The following is a 17,577-nucleotide window of genomic DNA, read 5'->3' on the forward strand; positions in this document are numbered from 1 at the left end:
CACTTTATATCCCTATGCCTAACAAAGAATGCCCTCAGCATGAAGCACAACCGGGGGCTCATGCAAAGCGCTCTGGTACCTTCGGGCCAAGTGAATAACTAAGGTTAAAACATTTTATCAATTGCGACTTCACCGGCCCAGGCTGCACGCATTCTGCGCAGCTCAGGGCTGGCTGTAGAGCGGTCCGACCACACCGGGTGCTGACTTGGCTTGGGGGCGCCTGTGTTACAATTTATATTGTGATAAAAAGCCCAGCTGCCATTCCCGTGCTTCAGCTATTTTCAGGGAACGGTAATAAACGTTCTTCCTGGCGAGAGCAGAGTCTGGCACTTTACAAACCTGGCAATGTAGTTGCTAGGAGGCGAGTTAGATACGTAGACCTGTTGTTAATAACGCTCACCAGACGAAGTTTCCCCACTTCTAAAAGCCAACAGTATAACCCAGGTTTTTAAAAACGCTGATTTCAAAACATGCCTATTTGGTGTGCTTGCCTTTCCCACACGCGAGGGGCGGCTAGGGGTAGGCACGCTTGGAAAGTCACAGCCAGAGCTATGCATTGGCTTTGCTTTCAGAGTCAAAAGCATGCAGATTGCAAGGCATGGAGTAGAGCATAGGGATGTTGACCCCCGGACTTTCATTGTTCTAATGTCGCAAAAATAGGTTCAGTTGGGTCACATTTTAAAATCAGAGTTTGTGCTGGTCCAGACCAAGCACTCTGCAACCATACTGGCTGCCTGTATAGACAACATGCAAATTCACCCCTTGTTGTCCTGTGTGTAAGGTAACATTTTGTATACGCTGATTTACACACCTATGAAAGTCGGAAGGCCCGGTTACAAGGCAATTGGATGCTGAAACTTTTGTAAGCTAGTTGGTGCGGAATGGCTCCCATCAGAGTATGTTTAATGGCTGTCAAACAAAACACCTGGTTTATTCACAATGCGGCAGTCCCAGGCACAGCTTCATGATCCCTTTGTTCAGGCTACAAGAGCACTTTCGTTTCTAGTGCTTGGCAGTACTGGTAATAGGAGCGGTAGGGCAAGGTCCTTAAAAACAGTCTGTCTAAATACGAATGGCCTTTTGCTTAGTTTAAAGGCCAGGTTTAGGGGAGTCCAGCTTAGACACTGGGCAGAGAAATGTTGTGTTACGGTTGTGTTAATGTTTCTGGCAGCACCCAAGAAAAGGTTTCTTTTGGGGTCAAAACAGGGTCCCAATTATGAGTATTGGAAGGGTGTCACCAAGAGTATTTTCAGTAATAGTAGTGAACTGCTGCAGTGTTTCAGGATTAAAAACCACACATAACTGTCCCTGAAGATGGGTGGTAAACACATTAGAAGTTGAAGGTATTAGAAGAAACAAATTCAATTTTAAAAGTGTTAAAACATTTAAAAAGCCCTGCAGCCATTCACGTCCTCGAGCAATTTTCAGGAAGAATTAAATTGTCTAGAAAAACTCCGTGGCTAGAAGACTCCGGTGATTTACGTGCTCCTGGGGAGATCGGAGCCTCGTCTAGATTGTTTTTCTGACTCGGGGAAGTTTGTTTTGAGTCACGGCATGCAGCGCCTTGGGTTAGCATGCCTGCGGCAAAGACCACATAACAATGAATTACCGGATGGTTGTGCGGACATGAGCAAGCAGCATACATGCTCTTCACATTTAATCCAATCCTGTTGACTGGGTATTAATGAAGACAGCCAATTACGAATTTAAGGTGTAGTACACGGAATTACCAAATTGTCATCCAACTGGTATTCGTGCTCCACATTTCTGGCAAGTGTCCGGGTAATTTAAAAAAAAAAAAAAAAAATTCAGAGCAGGAGTAATACGGACCTGCCGAGGTAACATTAGGTCCTGTGTATACCGGAAGGGATTGTGTCCCCTTGGAGATATTGGCTAGTCCAAACATGGAAAGCAGTAATACACCGGTTTATTGCGGCATAGCCTCGCAAGTTTAGTCGTAGTACTTTAGCACAGAACAAAAAGGCGGTGCCGCGAAAACAGATTGCGGGTAACACATTCCACTCCAGGTGTAACAGCGCGGTGGTCTATACCCAGAGGACCAGCTGAATAGTAAGTACATTACACGGGGGTGAGCGGTGACCTAGCGGTACACCAGAAGTCAGCTGAGTAAGAGTAAAGATTACAAAACTCCTCTTGGAGATTCCACTGAGGCCCCCCTGACCCATCCAGTAGTTACCGTACACCGACCCATCCAGTAGTTACCGTAAACCGAAGTAGCGGAGCCTGGGAGAGGTGGAGGTCATGGTGTAGAGGTGCTTACCGGAAGAGCCTGCCAGGAGCAGGGGTGAAGTAGAGGATGGGATGTGAGCAATGTATATTGCATCATGCCACCACAAACTGTAGCTGACTGTCTCCCAATTTTGTTTTCATGAATGGCCCATGGTGAGAGGAGACAGCGCTGTAAGACTCCGAACAGGACGCAAGCGTCCCGCCTCAAAAATGGCGAGGAAGGAGCAGAGCACCATGGCGTGTGGATTGAAGATTGCCATCAGAGCCTACCGGACGTCAGCCACGAGAGGTATGACCCATTGCGGGTGGAGACAGCACTGTCAGACATTGAAGTAGGATGCAAGTGTGCCAGGGCACTAAGGGCAAAGACGGAGCAGAGCACATCATTGCGTTTGTGGGAAGATGGCCGTCGGAGCTGACCAGATGTGGGGGGAGCCGCGGGAAGACGTAAGCCTCCCTGGCGGCGTGGCGGAAACAACAAGTGTATTGGTATTGTATGGGAGCACACCAACAGGGCGGTGTGTAGAAGAAGGGCCACTCACTTTGGGATGCCGCACGGCAGGGTGAGTGCGCCTGACGAAATCGGGGTAGCAAACGGAGACGGCACTCGCAGCCCAGCCCCCGCCAGAAGGTGGGGCACAAAAGAGACTAACAAGGTAGCGAGTTGGGGGCCTAACTCCAGGGAAAAGGCTACCCCCCACACGCAAAGGGGCGTGGTAAACAACAAAGAACAATCTATGTGCTGTCAGGGTGATTTACGACCCTAGGAGTTGCACATGAGCAAAAAGACAAACCAGTGATTTATGGCCAGCCGATGATTTATGGCTGATGATTTATGATGCTCATGCAGAATGATTTATGACAGCCGAATGATGACAGATTGTGAAAGAATGATTTATGGCCTACCGGTGATTTATGACCCATGATTTATGATGCTCAGGCAAAATGATTTATGACAACGAAATTATGATGGCTTGTGACAGAATGATTTATGACCAATGATTTATGCCCCATGATTTAGGGCTGCTGATTTATGGGAATCAGGCAGAGTGATTTATGGCAACAAAGTAAGGGCCAATTGTGGCAGAATGATTTATGATGCATAATGATTTATGGCCCATGATTTATGATGTCCAGCTGACAATGCGTGACATCACATTTGTAATAATGCGTGACAACGATTTATGACCCCGGCCTCCAAGGGGTGTCAGGGGGAGTTGTACAAGTGTGATTGTGTAATAAGTAATAAAAATTGCGGCCAACAATTACCACCACATACGACGACTGTTGGCTGTTTTTCTAGTAATGCAGATGCACAAATATGGTACGGTTCCTGGAATGGGCGCAGTGCGGCCGTTATGTCATGATCACTGCAGACATAAATATCTGTTTGAAATAGTAATGTCACAGGAAATAACAGACAGAAATAGATTTGTAAGGATATATTTAAACAGTTGTCTACTTCAGTTCGTATAAGATTCTCAGGACTTACCTTAACTTGAAGCTACAGGATATGATTTTCCTAACAAGAATTTGCAAACGGTCAACAACTCAAAGTGATGAAAGACGCAAGGAAAACGGAGGGTGTGTTCTCCTTTATTGACTATTGAAGGGCACCATTTTCGGGTATGCATTTGGGACAAGGTCTAGCTATCGCATTTCCCACTCCTGTTCAATCATATTTAGACTTCCTGTTTGTTTGGAGAATAAGGTTGTGAAATTCTCTAAGAACTACTTCTGGTGTGGATGAATAAGCATTGTTTTTCCAATTTTAGCATTTCAACATTCCTGTTTAAGTTAAGTATTTGGGCTGCTTACGTTTTAGGTCTTTTTGCTGTTGAGCAGTACCAATGGCAATAAACCCTGACTTGTCGAGTGTGATTAAACACTCAGAGAAACTTCAAATATCATGGTATTGAGTTGGCATGTAGGAGTTAACATTTTGCTAAGAAAATCAGAACAATTAAGCTTATGATTGGGAATAGAGGCATTATCAAGCTCAATGAACATCCCCCTTAAGTGCCTATGTCTTATTTACAAATGATTTGATAGACTTTTGCTATAAGTTATCATGAAGTGAATTTAATCAAAAAATCGTCATCTACATTATTTGGTGGGTACAAAATGTCTTACACTGTTGCATGCATAATGTTCTTTGTAAACTACTGTAATACAATAACAAAGCCATGGCTAACTTTCCACATTAGAATACAGAGAATAATGCAAAGATCCAAGAGACTGAACAAGAGAGAAATGCTATGAGCGAAATCTCAGAGTCCAAAGATTAAAGTTAGGATTCTCTCCTACAATTGATTGTTATTCTTTAGTCTAAAGGAACGTAATAAAAACACTGAAACATATCTCCTCTTCATAAGATTGATGGTCATCTTTATGGGAGACCAATGTCACATGTCTCAGGTCTGTCATTACAGCCCTGGAGTGCAGTTTGAAACTGCCATTTCAACCTGGCAAGATAACCCTCTTGCTGGGCCTAAACATTCCTCTATAATACATGTAAGTCACCCCCAGGGTAGGCCCTACATAGCCCAGAGGGCAGGGTGCAATGTATTTAAAAAGTTGAACATGTACTTTCAAGTTTCACATGTCCTGGTAGTGGAAAAAACTCAAATACATTTTTCACTACTTTCAAGGCCTACCTCTCCAATAGAATACCATTCAGGAAGTTGGCTGTTTCTTTTCCCAGCCATTTGATGCCTGAAGCCTGTGTCCTAGGTCACATGACTGGGCGTAGCTGGCAGTTGATCTTTGTGTATTGCTCCCAGCCAATGAGACAAATGGGACATAGGTGTTGGCAGGATGGGCCATCTCTGACTTGATATGGGGAGGAGCTGTCACCTAACACACTTGCACATCGCAAAGGCTCTGTTGAGCACACTCAAAAATTGTTTGACATTAGTCTTTTGTAGCCTCAGACAACCATGGGCCACAGCAGGGTGGTAGGATATTCCAAACAGCCCTGGAGGTGGAAACCTTCAGAACCTTCTCCTACTTCAAAAGTGGCACCAAGTACAAATACTGGACCCTCGGACCCAACTCTTGAGTACACATCTGGACTTGTGGAAGACTCAGAAGGCCTGCTGTACCACTCTGAAAGAAGGACTGTTACTCTGCTGCCTGAGTGAGAAGGACTGAACCTGCACCTTGAACCCTAGTCCACCAGAGTAACTCCAAGAGCTAGTTGGATTGCCTCCTGATCAAAGTCTTTGGGACAGAAAGACTCTAACCATCTTGAACCCAGCACCTGTACTCTGCCTGTTGTGGGTCTTGCCACCCAAGTGGTGTCATCCCAGTCCTAGCCCCTGGAAGTGGGCCTGAAGGTTCTTTGCCAGCCCAGCTGTGAACTAAGCAGAACCGATGCAGCACAACGCTTTGCAGCTCAGCATCGGAACTGCCGCTGCATGATGCATCCCCGACGCAGGACCACGCTTCGCAATACACAGCTTCTTGGAACAACCAATGCGGTACGCATCCTGGATGCAGGACTTTGCATCACAACCTTTCATCAAAGGCATCCTTGATGACGACAGCATCCTCAGAGCTGCGAGATGCATCTCGAACGCAGGATCTTGCATTGTAACCCGCAGTCTCTCTAAACCATGGCTGCAAGACGCATCCTCAATGCAGGACCTTGCAGACCTCTGCAACTCAGATTTAAGGTACTTTGTTCAGTGGGCCTAACTTGGTCCATTTACCCGTATCTGGCCCATTCTCCATCCCAGTCAGCCTGAACTTGTGACTTTGGGCCATATGTAGGTAGCCTAATACCGGTCGGAAACGGCCGATTTTCGGTAAATATACCGTTACCGACCGGTATTTAGGCTTTTGCTATGTAGGGGGAACATTTCAGGATTCGGTAATTTTACCGAATGATTACCTACATACGAGTTACCACTTCTTAAATACCGAATCGGTAAAGTTCGGTATTTAAGAAGTGGTAACTTGTATGCTACCTACATATGGCCCCATATCTCATATGTGGTGGTACTGCCTTAGGTTCTACGAACTTTGGTTCCTTCTAACTCAGATCATGTCTGAAGTCATGGTCACTTCTTTGGATCTTGGTCCACTGATAGAATATAGTACTGCATGAATATTCTAAGGAGGATAGGAATATCCCACTGCATCTCCAACAAGATAACTGATGACCATTTTGTCAGCCGCTATGCAGTCCATTGCCTACTTTTGGAAACTATCCAAGCTAACAGCTTTTGTTTATGGCAGAATTAAACATTTTGAATGTGTCTGGTTTCCCTTTACATCACATATGTGAATGAGCAAATACAAGATAAAGAATTATTATGCAAAGTGTGGTCAACTGGTGTGTGATATGCTGGCTAACCCCCGAATTAGCCGAAAGGTATAAAATAGTCATACTAATGTTAAACCTTCCTGTATTCTAGACTGCCTTTGCATAGATAATTTATAAAAATGTATACTTAGTCTTACTAATAACTAAGTCAATGCCTCAAAGAATCATTATTGCCTGCCCTGTCCTTTGCAGAATAGGTGCAATCCCTTGTAGTGTACACAATGAAGTCTTGCATAAAAACATGTTAAATAAAGGTGTTAAAAAAGTTCTTTATATGATGCACAGTTTTAGGCATCAGCGAGTTTGAATTTATTGAAGCAAAGATTGTGTAATCTCCCTAACTTTACTCCAATGTTAACACAAAGGACAGAATTAGGAGGGGAAAGCTGTGCAAATTTAAAACCACTACTTTTTTCAGTTTTAAGTCCAGTCATCCCCGCTGCTTGAGTCTTTCAAGACTGGTTGTGGAATCTTCAGGACACAGGCCGAGCCCTCAACCATCTCTCAAGTCTTCATATCGGTGATACTTTTTTTTAAATCTAAGTAGGTCTGACCTTTGATCAGAGCCAGATAATATTTACAGTAAAGCATATCTGTAATCTCTAATAGGAGAAAGTTGCTGCTGACGATTTCAAAGCAATGTTGGCTAAGTCCCTAGATACTCACAACATCCAGTGCGAAAGCCTGTCTGGTACAGAACAGTATCTGGTATCTGGACTGGGTGAAAGCCCTCATAAATGTGTTTCCCATAAATAAAATCAAACTAAGATCTTTTCCCCTAAAATATTTTACGGTTAAATCGTTTAAGCATCAGTCTGAATGGTATGACTGCCACAAAGGTGATCCTGAAGACATTACATTTTCTATTCACCTGAAGTCATAAGTCAAAGCTAGGACTGTGCTAGCTAACATCAGTCTTGATAATATACAAGTGAGGTAAAGATGACAAGTACTGCACAATTCAACTGATTCAGTTTGATATTGCGCAGTGAATCAGAAGGGCATGGATATTGAGGACAAAACTGTTATTGGCAGCACACTGAATAGTTCACCCTACTTCAATATATGTGTAAAAAGTGTAAAGATGGGAGATCCCACCAGTTGGCAGGCAGACATAAACCAGCTATTAAACTGTACAACCTGGCTGTCATATCTGGGTATATTGTGATGTAAGAGTGTCCTGTCAAGGTAATGCCCTTACCAGAGAAGCTATTTAACAAATGTATGTACATTTGTAACATGAACACTGTCTTTTTTGGTATGTAAATGTTAATTTTCGATGTTTGTTATTAATATGGATATTTTTATGTGAAATAAATCGAAATGACTCACTGATTTCCTCATACAAAAAAAAACAAAGATATCAGGGCATGGTGATAATTCACTCCCCACAAGTGACTGCCTATTACATTTTTTGGTGTGTATTGTATGACCTTCTTGTTTCAGATATTTGTATTAACTTAAAGGTTTGGCTTGGTATTTTGTTTTTGGGGGGTTTTGTGAAACCGTGACAAATTGCGAAGCCCACGTAGATTCACCAGCTGGGTACCAAGAACCCAACCACAGTGTTCCTGACCAATCAAGACCAGGTGCTGTAGGCCAGAACTAGTAACCGAGACCAAAAAGGAACATGCCTTAAGATAACAGCGGTTTGTAGGCTTGTCACTCAGAATCTATCATCACAATTCTCCAAGAGGAACATAAGCTGAACTTTGTGGTTACTTGTTTCCAAATTTGGTTGGCTTTGGTTGTACTCATGAAGTGAAAATTTGAAAACAAATGGATGGAGGGCAATTAGTAACTAGAGTGGAGTAGGAGAGTAGAGTGTAGTAGAGCTGAGAAGAGGGTAGTAGAGTTCAGTGGCAGAGAGTGGCGTGGAGTGGATCGAGGTAGTGGGATGGATTGGATAGGAGTAGATTGGATTGGGGTTGAGTGGGTTGGCTCGAGTGGGGTGAATTGGAATGGGTGGACTGGATGGGGTGGAGTGGGTTGGATTGAAATGTGGTGCGGTGGAAGGCTGGGTTGGAGTGGAATGGATTACAGTAGGGTGGTTCAGAGTGGGGTGAATTTAGATGGAGGGATCAAGACGGGAGCGGTTGGGCTGTAGTGAGGTGGATTGAGTGGGGTGGATTGGACTGGAGTGGAATGGGATGGGATAGAGTGTGGTGGGCTGGATGGATTGGATTGAGTGAGGTTGACTGTACTGGGGTGGGGTGGATTGGCCTGGAGTAGAGTAGAGTGGACTGGGGTGGTTTAAACTAGAGTGGGGTGGATTGAAATGGGGTGGATTGGAGTGGGGTGGACTGGAATTGAGTGGGGTGGATTAGATTGAAGTGTTGTGGATTGGATTGGGGTAGATTGGAGTGTGCTGGACGAGGTTTGGCTGGAGTGGGGTGGGGTGGATTTTATTTGATTGGGATGAGGCGGATTATAGTGGGAAGGATTGTTTTGGATTGGAGAGGGCCAGATTATTTTGGATTAGAGTGGTGCAGATTGTTTGTGGGGTGGATTCGATTTGATTTGATTGGGGTGAGGTGGATTATAGTGGGAAGGATTGTTTTGGATTGGAGGGCCAGATTATTTTGGATTAGAGTGGTGCAGATTGTTTTGGATTGGAGTGGGGAATATTGTTTTAGACTGGAGTGGTGCAGATTGTTTTAGATTGGAGTGGGGCAGATTGTTTTGGATTGGAGTGGGGAAGATTGTTGTGGTGCAAATTGGAGTTGGGCAGGGCGTTTTGGATTGGAGTGTGGCAGGTTGCTTTGAATTGAGTAGGGCAGACTATTTTTTATTAGAGAGGGGCAGATTGTTTTGGATTGAAGTGGGCAGATTTTTTGGGAGGAAGTGAAGTAGATTGTTTTGTATTGGGTTGGATTGGATTTAAATGGGGTGGATTGGGGCAGGGATGGATTGGGGAGAGATGGATTGGAGTGAGGTAGATTGGACTGGGCTGTATTGGGGTGGATTGGGATTGGTGTGGGGTGGATTGGATTGTAGTGGGGACGATTGTGGTGGATTGGAGTGGGGTGAATTGGGATGGGTGGATTTAGGTGAGGTGGATTGAAATTGGAGTGTGGCGAATTGGAGTGGGGCAGACTGGAGTGGGGCAGATTGTTTTGGTTTGAGTGGGGTAGATTGGATTGGAGTGGAGCAAGTTGTTTGGGATTGGAGTGAGACAAATTGTTTGGGATTGTAGTGGGGCAAACTGGAGTGGGACAGGTTGATTGGATTGGGGCAGACTGTTTTGGATTGGAGTGGAGCAGATTGTTTTGTATTGGGGTGGATTGGATTGAAATGAGGTGGATTGGGGCAGGGGTGGATTGGATTGTGGAGAGATGGATTGGAGTGAGGTAGATTGGACTGGGCTGTATTGGGATTGGTGTGGGGTGGATTGGATTGTAGTGGGGAGGATTGTGGTGGATTTGAGTGGGGCAGACTGGAGTGTGAAGACTGGAGTGGAGCAGATTGTTTAGGATTGGAGAGGGGAGAGTTGGAGTGGAGCAGATTCTTTTGGATTGAAGTGGGGAGAATCGGAGTGGGGCAGATTGAAGTGTGACAAATTGTTTTGAATTGGAGTGGTGCAGATTGCTTTGGATTGGAGTGAGACAGATTGATTTGTATTGGAGTGGGGCAGATTGTTTTGCATTGGAGTGAGGCAGATTATTTTGGATTTGAGAGGGTCAGATTGTTTTGGATTGGAGAGAGGCATATTGTTTTGGATTAGAGAGGGGCAGATTGTTTGGGATTGGAGTGGAGCAGATTGTTTTGGATTGGAGTGGAGCAGATTGTTTTGGATTGAAGTTGGGTGGGTGGATTGGGTTGGTGGAAGGATTGGGGTGAACTGGATTGGGGTGAGATGGATTGGAGTGAGATGGATTGGACTGGGCTGTATTGGGGTGAATTGGATTGGTGTGGGGAGGATTGTGGTGGATTGGAGTGGGGTGAATTGGGATGGAGTGGGTGGATTGAGGTGAGGTGGATTGGAGGTGGAGTGGGGAAGACTGAAGTGAGGCAGACTGATTTGGATTGAGTGGAACGATTTGTTTTGGACTGGAGTGGGGCAAATTGTTTTGGATTGAAGTTGGGCAAACTGGAGTGGGGCAGGTTGTTTTAGTTTGGACAAGGGCAGACTGGGGTGTGGCAGACTGTTAAGGATTGTAGTGGGGCAGACTGTGGTGGAGCAGATTGAAGTGGGGCAGATTATTTTGGACTGGAGTGGGGCAGATTGTTTTGGACTGGAGTTGGGCGGATTGGAATGGGGCAGATTGTTTTGGATTTGAGTGGGGCAGATTGATTTGCATTGGAGTGGGGCAGACGGGAGTGCGGAAGATTGGAGTGGGCCAGATTGTTTTGGAGTGGAGTGGGGAGCATCAAAGTGTGGCAGATTGGTTTGCATTGGAGTGGGGCAGATTGTTTTGGATTGGAGTCGATTGGAGGGGGGCTGATAGGAGTGGTGCAGATTGGAGTGGTACAAATTGTTTTGGATTGGAGTGGGGAAGATTGTTGTAGTGCAGATTGGAGTGGGTCAGACTGTTTTGGATTGGAGTGGGTCAGATTGTTCTGGATTAGAGTGGGGCAGATTGGAGTGTAGTAGACTGTTTTGCAGTAGGGTGGATTGGATAGGCCTGTATTGGGGTAGATTGGATTGGTGTGGGGAGAATTGCTACACCCGACAGAACCATTGTTTGTTATTGATGAATTACAATGCTGTAAAGAAGAGTGCCAAGCAAGCCAACAATGGTAAGCAATGGGCAGGCTCCAAGCCCTTTTATGTTTACAACAGTCTCTCGCAGAGCCTGACTAGGAAAAACATGCAAAACTGTCGAACTCCTGACTGAACTTTACCATTTGCCTAGATTCTCCGCATTTTTCGAATGCACAAAATGGAACAGAAATACTCATGGAAGTCTATGTACATCATAGATTTTCAGGTACATTGTGTATTTGCTGTGTATACTTAATTCGACTGACCACATGGTATATACTCCACTGGGGCACATGTGTAAAAAGCCCCTTTTTTAATTCATTTTTTTTGTCCACTGCGAACAATTTATTTATCCAAGTGTTTGTGAATACCTTCAAATGTAGGCGTTTGTTTATGGTCAACACTTTTTGCTTGCCTTACCCCCTGCAATGTCAACATTTATAATGTGAATACACGTAATCAGCGCATCTGTGATATGTGCCGTATACGCGCCTATTATGTCCTTAAGATGTTTGCTATAAGCTGCCATGACTTTTCCAAAATCATTTCTCAAACAAGCTGCCTGCTGCACCTCTTATGACTAGTGTGTTTCTAAATGAGTAGTATGTTTCTAAATGAAAGCACCATTTAAAAGATAAATATGGACGTGTTGACAGCAGAATTGGCTGAAGTCAAATGGAAGACACCACTCTTGGGTTACCTGATGCATGCCACACTAGCCAGGGGCTAGTGAGAAGGCAGTCAATATGCATCAGACAAGAAGTGCATGTAGCATTATCTCTGGGTGGGAGAGCTGTGTACCTCTCTACTCAGCTAGCAGTGTATTCCAATACACAAGACAGTGGCGGCCGGAACAATGAAGAGGTGATAGGGCGGGTGGAGGGGGAGCGCAGGAGGGGAGGATGTGGGTGGGAATAATTCATTTAAAAAACACTTACCTGAAGCTGCTGGCCGCATCGCTCCTCGTGCCTCAGTGTTCTACTGTGCTGCTTCCTGGTCCCAGCAAGCACTGGGGCAGCATCAGACTCCCTGTGCAATCCCTGCAATGCTCTGATTCTAAGAGAGAAGAGCTGGGATTGCCCTGAGTGTGCTGAAAAGACGCTCTGCTCAGGGCAGGGGGTCTGTGCTGTTTCTCCAGCCCAGCTGTTCAATACAGCCTGTTGGAGAAACCTAGGTGTGCATGTGTGCTTGGTCGGACTGAGCCGGCAGGCCAAACAAAGTGCACGTAGCACTCCTCCTCCTCCCTCCTATGCCTGGACCAGACCCTCCCTGCACAAGCAAATGAAAATTTTAACAATTATGGTATAACATTTTATTTTTCACTTGCTGGCTCTGAGCCAGTGGGGCGACACTCCTCCGCCTTTGCGGAGGCGCCTCCCCTGAAGAGGAGACACTTTGTGTAGACCACCGGGAGATGACTCTGAGTGGTGGCTCTGTACAGCCTGTTGGGGCTGACTGCATTTTTAGGTCTCGCCTAGGCAGCGCGCATGCGCTGCTCTAGGAGGGCCTTTAGCCATCGGTCTTCACTTTCCAAGCACTGCACTCATGCTTGTGGCAGGATCCACCTTGCGGGAGCGAGCAGCGGTGCGCCACAAGCACGAGTGCAGTGCTTGAAAAGTGAAGACTGCTCTCCTAAGCGCACGCGCGCACCTCTCTCCTCGCCCACACGTCCCGGCCACTCACTCGCTCAGCCCTCTCCGTCTCCTTTTTTTGCTCGTGCTTCTCTCGCGCTTTTTGTTATAGACATGCATTTGCTTTCAAAACTTGAACGTGTCTGTTCTCTGGACACTGTAATAAGAGTCTCCTCGCCCACACGTCCCGGCCACTCACTCACTATGCCCTCTCTGTCTCCTTTTTTGGCTCGCGCTTCTCTCGCGCTTCTTGTCATAGACATGCATTTGCTTTCAAAGCTTGAACGTGTCTATTCTCTGGACACTGTAATAAGTCTCCTCGCCCACACGTCCCGGCCACTCACTCGCTCCGCCCTCTCTGTCTCCTGTTTTTTGCTGGCGCTTCTCTCGCGCTTCTTGTTACAGACATGCATTTGCTTTCAAAGCTTGGACGTGTCTGTTCTCTAGGCACTATAATAAGAGTTTTTATCCTGATTTTAACGAGGTTCCTGTGCCCCCTTCTGTGCTAATTCACACGATGGAGTCTGCCACAAGTGATACACTGTACATCGCTGTAAATTACGTTTTTCACAATATGTATCCGAAAGGCTTGGGGCGAAGACTCAAAGACTAATTGGGAATTTTGCAGGTTTGCACGTTTGCATGCCAGGGAATGTATGACAGCTGCACATTATGTCAACGGAGCTAATGCATGGGTATTCTCAAAAGCTTTATCCCAGGACTGGAGCTCAGCTGGGCGGAATGGACGTCAATGCACATTAATCCAGGCCCTTCTCATTAGCTGCTTATTGGCGCCGAAAGCAGGCAGGGCAGAAGCGATGGCCATGCAAAATGAGCAGGATGTGCCCTAAAAAACATATCTGGGTTATTAACAGTCGCCATGTCTATTTTTACTGAGGATACACAAGACCGGCCGCGGCTCAACCCCCATAATGGAAATGACACAACCCGGAAATGCATTCCCTGGATCAGGCCGGACACCAAATGATGTGTTTGCATAGTGCTCATTACCAATTATTGTGGTGCGAAGAACTGAGGCTGGCAAGTGCTTCAGGAATTACATCACTTGGCAGTTTCCCTTCGGGTCCGCGCTCATGTCGTCTACAAGTCTTTGATGATGTTTCACTAATACAGGCCTTTATTTTCTGTCAGTCCCAGGGCTTGTCTCACGCTTTCAGCAGGGTTTTAACACTCGTGGCTTGCCCCTTCTCTTTCTTTCATCTCTGCTTAGATGTGGGACCTGATGACCGGTACCTTCAATGATGCATTCATAAATCATTGTTCGGGCCACTAGAATTATGCCTCAAGAAAAGGCAAACTGGGTGGTGTAAAGCGGCACATTTTGTGACCGTATTACTTCAATATTTTGCCATTTTTACACGTTAACACTGGGAAAAGTTTTAACCTTATTAATAGAAGTTTAACATCCGAATAAAGCGGTAAGCTATTGAAAGATGACCAGTCCACCTTTGCAATGGGCCTTTCACTGCACAGGAACATGTGTTGGTGCGTTTTTAGGAACTTTTGATTCCTTTGAGCTAGGAGCATTTTTTGTTGTTAAAATCTGCATAATATGCAGCAGATGATGGATTATGTGGCAAATTAGATAAATCCATAATTATGCAGAAAAGGCTGCAGCCCCAAAAATCACAGAATTCCAGTGGCCCCGATTATTGTATTGGACTTTTTTATCTTATTTTAGTTGAAGCCTTCTGTTATCTCCAGGTCTAGTTTATGCCATATATAACTATAAATAAATGAATAAAGTTAACACAGAACAGAGATTGCAATAAAAGGACTTCAGACGCATCTAGTCATTCATCTGTTCATCTGGGCTCTAAACTCTCCACCCTACAATACAACTTTATTGTTTCACCACTCTGTAAAACACTCTGACATAACCAAAATGATGCACAATAGCGCCTTATTAAACTGCTAAATAATTGCGCCTTATAAAAACTGCTAAATAATGAAATAAATATATGCATGCTTTGTGCATGAGGTGCTTCATGGAATGGTAGGATGTGGCTAGGTTATTGGTTCTTGGCTAACATTTTCTATGAAAATACTTTGAAATAAGAAAATAAAAGAATAACCAACAAAATGAAAACAGACAAGTGTATAGAAATATCCAAATCAAAAATAATTCTTATTAAAAATAATATATAATTTGTAGTGGGCACATATGAACCCCACCATTTATCTTTCACATTTTTGCACTATTCTGTGAGCAGGAAGACACTCCCTGCTCTGCATTCCGTCCATCATCTGTGTGTCCTTTGTTTTATGTGTCACGCTTAAAATAATGCAAAGGGTGACTAATTCTCTTGGATATTGTTTTGCTACATAACCATTGTTTACATTTGTAGCAAGGAAATTGACCTTTGTGTTTTTTTCGAGTGCACTAGGGTGGGGCTTAGCGACATAGCAATGTAAACAAGCATTGGCAAAGCCAATAGGTCTCGCCTTTGGGACCTTATAAGTATTTAATTATGCAGCACAATATCCTTGGTGCAACATCAACTGTTGCATGGCTAAACACATATTGCCCCAGAGGAGAGACCTGTTGGCTATGCCAATGCTTGTTTTCTGTATGAGGCCAGTGAAGTCAGGAACATACTAGAGTAAGGCTTGTTCTATTAGTGAGTTGGACTAGTCTAGAAAACGGTGATAAGTTAAGAAGCTGTGATCTACAGCTTTACTTCAAGGACCCAGTGCGAGTCATGGCGAGTTCGATAATGAACGTAAAATAATGTAATGCTAGAATAGATATTAACCTGATCCACCTACATTTGATCACTTTACAGATCTCCCCCCTGGCCTGAAGTGACAAAACGCAATAGTAAATAAAGTATTGCAAAGAATATATTTACAGGATATTGCCCATCATCAAGCAGTTTGTGCTTTATATAGTCACAGAACGCCGTACTGACATGTAACACACTTAAAATGTATTGCTGGCGATACTTTACCCTATTTGGTCGCTTACAAGCTTTGGTCTGGATCCACGGTGTTATTGTATAGAATTGCGACTCTCTGTGTCCTGGCTATGTGATATGGTTAGGTATTGTTTACTGTTCACAGCTGCCTCTGTGGCCTGTGTGTTGCGGTGCTTCACATTCGCCAATCAACCAAGGTGTAAACAAATTACTTAAATTATATATTCACCCGATCGTGCACATCAACCACCTTCTATAGATAGTTTATGAATATCTGGGGATGAGTGGAACGTTTGGCTCAATAACACACACGATTATGCGGTTAACAGTAACCCTCTGGAGGTTTTTAACTCAAATGTAGCAAAAATAGAAAGGGAGGTTCAGAGCCTTTATTTCGAGCCAAGGTGCCAGGCGAATTCTTTCTCTCTCGGAAACTATTTACATTCCACTTCACCGAGACTCCTTTCTCCCCCTATCCCCACGCTCCGTGGACCGTTTTCTCGTTCATTAGGTACGCCTATGTTCCCTAAAACAAGATAAACAGTGATTGTTGTAACGTCCATTGCCAGTGAAAGGAAACAGAAGTGTCATTGTCAAAAGTAATAGACGGCAAACCCAGGGATCGACAAACGCGCGAGCTCCCCCCTCTAAAAATGTCTGACACCCCTGAATACTTACATGCGAATGCGTGAACGGGGTCTGTATCGTCTCAGGCAGTCAGCAGGGGCTCCTCTTCCGAATGAAGCGATCCCTTGATCTGCAGACTTTTCATCCACTGTCCTGCCGAGGACCGACTCCAAGTGCGCAATGCAAGGAAGAGATTTACCAGCAGAGAGAGGACGCGACGCCGTGAGCCGGGCGCGAGGAGGAATGGCGCTCTCTGCCCATAGTGCCAATATCGGCAACCGTTATCATAGCATACATCAGTACATAATCATAATAAAACACATGACACTGAATGTAAGTGGAGAAATATTGCTGCAGGTTTATTAGCATAATAAATATGCAAACACGGTGGGTTATCTTACGGGCGATCCCAGGGCAGGCCAGCCCCATGCCGCCTGCCCGTCTGATAAGCCTAGAGTCACCATGGCAACGCCAATTGGTGACCACCAAATGTTGGGAGGGTCCCCCCCTCCCATCCGTGGACCTCCAGTCCACATGCTTCACCACGCCCCCCCGTGATGGGTGGGCGGAGCATACATGGCAGCCCCCGGTTGCTCAGACCCACAACCGCCTGTCGGTTAGCGGGGCGCCGTAGGTCTTCCAGTGGACACGCTAAAAGATCCCTGGGTATCCTGGCTTAGCACCACACGGTGCTGCTGCATGCTATACCCCTTGGTATGTGCAGACCCTGGATCGCCCTGTAACTCCTCCTGCAACACAAAAGTGAAAGTTGTTAGAAAAACCTTCCCCCCCCTTCTTGTCCCTCCTGATGCCGGGTAAGCGGATGGGCGGGCAAGGCAAACGAGCGGACAAGAGGGCGAGGAGGGGGCGGGGACCGAATATGTACCCCCCCCTTGGCTCCTCCCCACCGGAAGCAGCTACCTGACTGGGGTCTCCCTAGGTCAAGCCCAGGGACACGACCTCCCACCCCTGTGCCTTCCTGTGGCACTAAGGCGGCCGCCCTCAAGGGGGCGGGCCGCTGCGCAACCCCCACCCCGGGCAGCCTTACATAGTGCCAATATCGGCAACCGTTATCATAGCATACATCAGTACATA

General features: G+C 45.5%; 1 protein-coding gene across 1 annotated transcript in view; it reads right to left on the bottom strand.

Annotated features, from left to right (window-relative positions):
• Positions 1-16,737, bottom strand: part of LOC146810238 (sterile alpha motif domain-containing protein 9-like) — a 69,521-nt gene extending 52,784 nt beyond the window's left edge. Inside the window, exon 1 of the mRNA XM_085617231.1 lies at positions 16,534-16,737. The gene's annotated coding sequence lies outside the window, so the exon portion shown is untranslated. The remainder of the gene's footprint in view (positions 1-16,533) is intronic.
• Between the last annotated feature and the right edge of the window lie 840 nt (positions 16,738-17,577).

The sequence above is a fragment of the Triturus cristatus genome, chromosome 7, assembly GCF_964204655.1.
Source record: "Triturus cristatus chromosome 7, aTriCri1.1, whole genome shotgun sequence".
NCBI lineage: Eukaryota > Metazoa > Chordata > Amphibia > Caudata > Salamandridae > Triturus > Triturus cristatus.